At 46.4% G+C, this 8,388-nt stretch overlaps 1 long non-coding RNA gene across 1 annotated transcript in view; it reads left to right on the top strand.

Moving 5' to 3' along the window:
- Positions 1-2,713, top strand: part of LOC119320458 — a 12,438-nt gene extending 9,725 nt beyond the window's left edge. Inside the window, exons 2-3 of the long non-coding RNA XR_005154995.1 lie at positions 1,827-1,925; positions 2,374-2,713. This is a non-coding gene — a long non-coding RNA (uncharacterized LOC119320458). The remainder of the gene's footprint in view (positions 1-1,826; positions 1,926-2,373) is intronic.
- Positions 2,714-8,388: the final 5,675 nt, after the last annotated feature.

Genomic DNA, 8,388 nt, shown 5'->3' with positions numbered 1-8,388 from the left:
GGAGCAGCAGAGGTAGTGCGCGGGGAGACAAGAGAGGAAACAGATGTGGCGGCGGATAGGGGAACCGAGGCAAGCGGAAACCCGTAGGGGGGGGGGGCAAATGCGTGAATCAGCCACAATGGGCCTAGGGCACCGCAGAGGCCCAACCTGGCCAGGTTGGCCCAAACGGCAGGCGGTAGGCCCAACAACGGCAACGGGCCACTGGGCAGGGCACGGGCCCAGCAGGCCACGCCCATGATCGACAAGGCCCAAGGGGCGCGGGGTGGTTGCCGAAAGGGTTTCCCCTCCACATGCGACCACCGCCGCCGCCGCCGCCACCGGTGCGAGGATGCGGGGGGAGGCCAGCCAGGTCCGGCTGGTGGGCTGAGACGGGCAGAGAGCAAGCGATGACGATCCAAAGTAGGCGATGAAGGGGCGAAAGGGGGACGAGCGCACGAGCGGGGCAGCCAAAATCTCAGCACGGCAAGCTAACCGCGGGAGTGGCACCGACGAGAGGGGAGATCCCGCCACCGACCGGCGCCAAGACGCACCGGCCAGGCCCATCTCCGAGCGTCCAGCCATGCCCCAGGCACGCTGCCGACGATGTCGAGCACCGCGTCCCCGCAAGACAGCGTCTTGCGACCCAGGCGCCGGGGCAGAGCGCAACGACCGCTGCAAGCTAGCAGCCGAGCCTCGCACGGGGGAGGCTAAGCTGCCAGCCATGTAGGGCGGCGCGACTCGCCGAGGGGCCGGGGAGGGGCGTGCCATACGAGCATCAAAGGGGCATGCGAGGGGGGAATCGGCATCGTCCTTGATGAGATCGGCCCACCGGATCCTCGGCGGGGCAGCCAGGGGCACAACGGCCGGGGAGGGGGAGAAAAGCATCTCCGGCGAGGGCGGAGGGGGCGGGCACGGCGAAGGGACAGCGGGGCTGGGCGGGGTGCTGAGCGCGCCGGCCATCGTGGGCGGAGCCACGGTCGGGGGCGAGGCGCCACGGCAATCGCCAGAGCGCACCATCCCACACATCTCTAGAAAAATATTTAGAGTGTGCGTGTACCCAGTGGAATTAAGGGCTTGAAGGAATGTAAGAGGACTAGCCAAAAAAAACTACTATGAAAAGACTTGTTGATGGTCCTGGTGGAATTAAGCCTTGGCCAACTAAGAGAGCTCATGCAGGCCTGCCAACTAATAAAACAAATACAAGGTCAAAGAAACAACTTCTACAAGAGGCTGATGCAAGTACTCAAAGAGAAGGGATGTCAGACCCTAAATGCATGACTGCTTCTGTTGCTCGTCCCCGCCACAATTGGTAAGTCTTTTGCAACTTTCATGACCACACACAACATGGTGTTGAAGGAAAATTCTACTACCATGATTTTTACTATGTTGACCTTTTCTAGGTTCAAGGAAATTATCTAAACTCAATGGATTCACTTGAATACTGATGTTCACTTTATGAGTGCAGGAAATTGACCTTTGATAAGTACAAACTGAATTTCCACACACATGTTTATATCCAACAAATTTTTATATTGTGTATTACCTTAATATTTCTTTTTCTTTTTATCATCGGTGGTTTCTATTCCTTACTATTAATATCATATCATGCTCATGATTCTGTCTTTGGACGTGGATTAGTCATGAATATCCATAAAATTATGCCTGTTTTAGTGGAATAGCTAGATGTGTATCTATTTCCTCATGGTAGTAATACGTTTCTAAGTAATTTCATGTTGCATATGTTATAACCAGTATTGAAGATTTATTTGTTTTTCAAATAGCGAGCCTGGTATATTAAGTTTTATTATATGATCAATGCACTCTCACGAGCTGCCTTTTCTTGGAAGATGATTGCCTCATCCATCATGATGACAACACCTCTATGGCCAATGGAAGTGGTCACGTTGCCCAGCCTGATGAGAACAACCATATGGTTTATGAGAAAGGTGATGCCAACCGGTCTGTTCAGTTGCTATTGAACTGATTTTTATCTGCAATTCTTAATAAACCGTAGGGATTAACCATTTAAACCGTAGGGATTAACCATTGATGAAATTTTAGAATCTGAATCCAGCAATTCAATCTCATATGCTTAATCTAAACCTTAATTTGGCTTTATTGCACTTTGTTCCTTACTGTTAATATCATACCATGTGCATGATTCTGTCTTTAGACATGGATTAGTCATGGATATCCATTAAAATATGCTTGTTTAAATGGAATAGCTAGATGTGTATCTATTTCTTCATGGTAGTAATAGTTTTCTAAGTAATTTCATGTTGCATATGTTATAAATAACCAGTATTGAAGATTTATTTGTTTTTTAAACAGCGAGCCTTGTTTATTAAGTTTTATTCTGTGATCAATGCACTCTCCCTAACTGCTTTTTCTTAGAAGATGATGACCTCGTCCATCGTGATGACAACACCTCTATGGCCAATGAAAGTGATCTCGTTGCCCAGCCTGATGAGCACAACCAGATGGTGAATGAGGAAGGTGATGACAACCAGTTCTTCAATTGCTATTTTTGACTTTAATCTACATTTGATAATGACATGAAATTCTAGAATCTGAATTCAGTAATTCAATCATATATGCTTAATCTAAATCCTAATTTCAGACCCCGTTGATTGCATCTTGCATGTAGATTATGAATTTAGCAATTCTATCATGTATGCTTAATTTTGTGAACATTTGTTCTTGATATCCTTCAAAGTCATGGTTATGGCTGGACGCTCGCTGTGTCTCTTGTGTCGCTGGCATGTGTGCCCACGTTGTGTTGGTATGCTTATATGAAGTTTACAAACTACATTACAACCAGGCTACACATGATCATTAGGTACACTGTTTACAACATTACACTCTTAACAAATCAAGTGCTTTAATGCTGAATAAAAAAGGACATGTATATGGACCATGTGTTGGAAATATGCCCTAGAGGCAATAATAAAATGGTTATTATTATATTTCTTTGTTCATGATAATTGTCTATTGTTCATGCTATAGTTGTATTGATCGGAAACCGTAATACATGTGTGAATACAAGACCACATCATGTCCCTAGTGAGCCTCTAGTTGACTAGCTCGTTGATCAACAGATGGTCATGATTTTCTGACTATGGACATTGGATGTCATTGATAACAGGATCACATCATTATGAGAATGATGTGATGAACAAGACCCAATCCTAAGCATAGCACAAGATCGTGTAGTTCGTTTGCTAGAGCTTTTCTAATGTCAAATATCATTTTCTTAGACCATGAGATCGTGCAACTCCCGGATACCGTAGGAATGCTTTGGGTGTACCAAACGTCACAACGTAACTGGGTGGCTATAAAGGTGCACTACAGGTATCTCCGAAAGTGTCTGTTGGGTTGGCACGAATCGACACTGGGATTTGTCACTCCGTATGACACAGAGGTATCTCTGGGCCCACTCGGTAATGCATCATCATAATGAGCTCAATGTGACTAAGTAGTTGGTCACGGGATCATGCATTACGGAATGAGTAAAGTGACTTCCCGGTAACGAGATTGAACGAGGTATTGGGATACCGATGGTCGAATCTCGGGCAAGTAACGTAGCGATTGACAAAGGGAATTGTATACGGGATTGCTTGAATCCTCGACATCGTGGTTCATCCGATGAGATCATCGTGGAAAATGTGGGAGTCAACATGGGTATCCAGATCCCGCTATTAGTTATTGGCCGGAGAGCTGTCTCGGTCATGTTTACATGATTCCTGAACCCGTAGGGTCTACACACTTAAGGTTCGGTGACGCTAGGGTTATAAGGAAGATTTGTATGTGATTACCGAATGTTGTTCAGAGTCCCGGATCAGATCCCGGACGTCACGAGGAGTTCTGGTATGGTCTGGAGGTAAAGATTTATATACGGGAAGTCATCATATGGTCACCGGAAATATTCGGGGGTATACCGATATTGTACCGGGACCACCAGAGGGGTTCCGGGGGTCCACTGGGTGGGTCCACCTGCCCCGGAGGGCCTTATGGGTTGTAGGTGGAAGGGAACCAGCCCCAAGTGGGCTAGGCGCCACCCCCCTAGGGCCCATGCGCCTAGGGTTGGGGGAACCCTAAAGGGGGCGCCCCCTTGGCTTGGGGGTTAAGCCCCCTCTCCCCTTGGCCGCCGCCCCCCTCTAGATCCCATCTAGAGGGGCCGGCCCCCTTCCCCCTTCTCCCTATAAATAGAGGGGTGGAGGGAGGGGTGCAGCACCACATGCAAGGCGTAGCCCCTCCCCTCCCCAACACCTCTCCTCCTCCGCAAGAGCTTGGCGAAGCCCTGCCGAAGAACTGCCACTCCATCACCACCATGCTGTCGTGCTGCTGTTGGAGCCTTCTTCCTCAACCTCTCCCTCCTCCTTGCTGGATCAAGGCATGGGAGACATCACCAGGCTGCACATGTGTTGAACGCGGAGGCACCATTGTCCGGTGCTTAGATCGGATTCGGCCGCGATCTGAATCGCTACGTGTATGACTCCTCCAACCGCATTCTTGCAACGCTTCCGACTCGCGATCTTCAAGGGTATGAAGATGCACTCCCCCCTCTCTCGTTGCTAGTTACTCCATAGATTGATCTTGGTGATGCGTAGAATTTTTTTAATTTCTGCAACGATCCCCAACAGTGGCATCATGAGCTAGGTCTATGCGTAGTTTCTATGCACGAGTAGAACACAAGTTTGTTGTGGGCGTTGATTTTGTCAATTTGCTTGCCACTACTAGTCTTATCTTGTTTCGGCGGCATCGTGGGATGAAGCAGCCCGGACCGACCTTACACGTACGCTTACGTGAGACAGGTTCCACCGACTGACATGCACTAGTTGCATAAGGTGGCCTGCGGGTGTCTGTCTCTCCCACTTTAGTCGGATCGGATTTGATGAAAAGGGTCCTTATGAAGGGTAAATAGCAATTGGCATATCACGTTGTGGTTTTGTCTAAGGTAAGAAACGTTCTTGCTAGAAACCTATAGCAGCCACGTAAAAAACTTGCAACAACAATTAGAGGACGTCTAACTTGTTTTTGCAGCATATGCCGTGTGATGTGATATGGCCAAAAGGATGTGATGAATGGTATATATGTGATGTATGAGATTGATCATGTTCTTGTAATAGGAATCACGACTTGCATGTTGACGAGTATGACAACCGGCAGGAGCCATAGGAGTTGTCTTAATTTATTGTATGACATGCGTGTCAATGAATAACGCCGTGTAATTACTTTACTTTATCTCTAAACTGTTAGCCATAGTAGTAGAAGTAATAGTTGGCAAGACAACTTCATGAAGACACGATGATGGAGATCATGATGATGGAGATCATGGTGTCATGTCGGTGACGATGATGATCATGGCGTCCCGAAGATGGAGATCAAAAGGAGCAAAAAATGATATTGGCCATATCATGTCACTATTTGATTGCATGTGATGTTTATCATGTTTTACATCTTATTTGCTTAGAACGACGGTAGCATAAATAAGATGATCCCTCATAAAATTTTTAAGAAAGTGTTCCCCCTAACTCTGCATCGTTGCGAAGGTTCGTTGTTTTGAAGCACCACGTGATGATCGGGTGTGATAGATTCTAAGGTTCGAATACAACGGGTGTAAGCCAGATTTACACATGCAAAACACTTAGGTTGACTTGACGAGCCTAGCATGTACATACATGGCCTCGGAATACAAGAGACCGAAAGGTCGAACATGAGTCGTATAGAAGATACGATCAACATGAAGATGTTCACCGATGATGACTAGTCCGTCTCACGTGATGATCGGACACGGCCTAGTTGACTCGGATCATGTATCACTTAGATGACTAGAGGGATGTCTATCTGAGTGGGAGTTCATTGAATAATTTGATTAGATGAACTTAGTCTAAAAATCTTTACAATATGTCTTGTAGATCAAATGGCCCACGCTAATGTTGTCCTCAACTTGAACGTGTTCCTAGAGAAAACCAAGCTGAAAGACGATGGTAGCAACTATACAGACTGGGTCCGGAACTTGAGGATCATCCTCATAGCTGCCAAGAAAGCATATGTCCTTGAAGCACCTGTCCCAGCGAACCAAGACGTTATGAACGCCTGGTAGTCGCGTGTTGATGATTACTCCCTAGTTCAGTGCGGCATACTTTACAGCTTAGAACCGGGGCTCCAAAAGCGTTTCGAGCAGCACGGAGCATATAAGATGTTCCAAGAGCTAAAAATGGTTTTCCAAGATCATGCCCGGGTCGAGAGATATGAAGTCTCCGACAAGTTCTACAGCTGTAAGATGGAGGAGAATAGTTCCGTCAGCGAGCACATACTCAAAATGTCTGGGTTGCACAACCGCTTGTCTCAGCTGGGAGTTAATCTCCCGGATGACGGGGTCGTTGACAGAATCCTTCAGTCGCTTCCACCGAGCTACAAGAGCTTTGTGATGAACTTCAATATGCAGGGGATGGAGAAAACCATTCCTGAGGTATATTTGATGTTGAAATCAGCGGAGGTGGAAATCAAAAAGGAACATCAAGTGTTGATGGTGAATAAAACTACTAAGTTCAAGAAAGGCAAGGGTAAAAAGGGCTTCAAGAAAGACGGCAAGGGAGTTGCCGCACCCGGCAAGCAAGGTGCCGGGAAGAAGCCAAACAATGGACCCAAGCCTGAGACTGAGTGTTTTTATTGCAAGGGAAATGGTCACTGGAAGCAGAATTGCCCCAAGTACTTAGTGGACAAGAAGACCGGCAACACCAAAGGTATATGTGATATACATGTTATTGATGTGTACCTTACCAGTACTCGTAGTAGCTCCTGGGTATTTGATACCGGTGCGGTTGCTCATATTTGTAACTCAAAACAGGAGTAGCGAAATAAGCAAAGACTGGCGAAGGATGAGGTGACGATGCGCGTCGGTAATGGTTCCAAGGTCGATGTGATCGCCGTCGGCACGCTACCTCTACATTTACCTACGAGATTAGTTTTAAACCTCAATAATAGTTATTTAGTGCCAGCTTTGAGCATGAACATTGTATCTGGATCTCGTTTAATACGAGATGGCTACTCATTTAAATCCGAGAATAACGGTTGTTCCATTTATATGAGAGATATGTTTTATGGTCATGCCCCACTTGACAATGGTTTATTCTTAATGAATCTCGAACGTGATGTTACACATATTCATAGTGTGAATACCAAAAGATGTAAGGTTGATAATGGTAGTCCCACATACTTGTGGCACTGCCGCCTTGGTCACATTGGTGTCAAACGCATGAAGAAACTCCATGCAGATGGACTTTTGGAGTCTCTTGATTATGAATCATTTGACACATGTGCACCATGCCTCATGGGCAAAATGACCAAGACTCCGTTCTCCGGAACAATGGAGCGAGCAACCAACTTATTGGAAATCATACATACTGATGTGTGCAGTCCAATGAGCATTGAGGCTCGCGGTGGCTATCGTTATGTTCTCACCCTCACTGATGACTTAAGTAGATATGGGTATGTCTACTTAATGAAACACAAGTCTGAGACCTTTGAAAAGTTCAAGGAATTTCAGAGTGAGGTTGAAAATCAACGTGACAGGAAAATAAAGTTCTTGCGATCAGATCGTGGAGGAGAATATTTGAGTCATGAATTTGGCACACACTTAAGGAAATGTGGAATCGTTTCACAACTCACCCCGCCTGGAACACCTCAGCGTAATGGTGTGTCCGAACGTCGTAATCGCACTCTATTGGATATGGTGTGATCTATGATGTCTCTTACCGATCTACCGCTCATTTTGGGGTTATGCTTTAGAGACTGCCGCATTCACTTTAAATAGGGCTCCGTCGAAATCCGTTGAGATGACACCGTATGAATTATGGTTTGGGAAGAAACCTAAGCTGTCATTTCTAAAAGTTTGGGGATGCGATGCTTATGTCAAGAAACTTCAACCTCGAAAGCTCGAACCCAAGTCAGAAAAATGCGTCTTCATAGGATACCCGAAGGAAACCATTGGGTATACCTTCTACCTCAGATCCGAAGGCAGGATCTTTGTTGCCAAGAACGGGTCCTTTCTGGAGAAAGAGTTTCTCTCGAAAGAAGTAAGTGGGAGGAAAGTAGAACTTGATGAAGTACTGCCTCTTGAAGCGGAAAGTAGCGCAGCTCAGGAAGATGTTTCTGTGGTGCCTGCACCGGCTAGAGAGGAGGTTAATGATGATGATAAAGGTACTTCGGATCAAGTTGCTACTGAACTTCGTAGGTCCACGAGGACACGTTCCACACCAGAATGATATGGCAACCCTGTCCTGGAAATCATGTTGTTAGACAACGGTAAACCTTCAAACTATGAAGAAGCGATGGCGGGCCCAGATTCCAACAAATGGCTTGAAGCCATGCAATCCGAGATAGGATCCATGTATGAAAACAAAG

Source organism: Triticum dicoccoides, chromosome 6B (assembly GCF_002162155.2).
Source record: "Triticum dicoccoides isolate Atlit2015 ecotype Zavitan chromosome 6B, WEW_v2.0, whole genome shotgun sequence".
In the NCBI taxonomy this organism is placed as follows: Eukaryota; Viridiplantae; Streptophyta; class Magnoliopsida; order Poales; family Poaceae; genus Triticum; species Triticum dicoccoides.
Note: the sequence above shows the minus strand (reverse complement) of the source record. Positions and strands in the feature narration are given on the sequence as shown.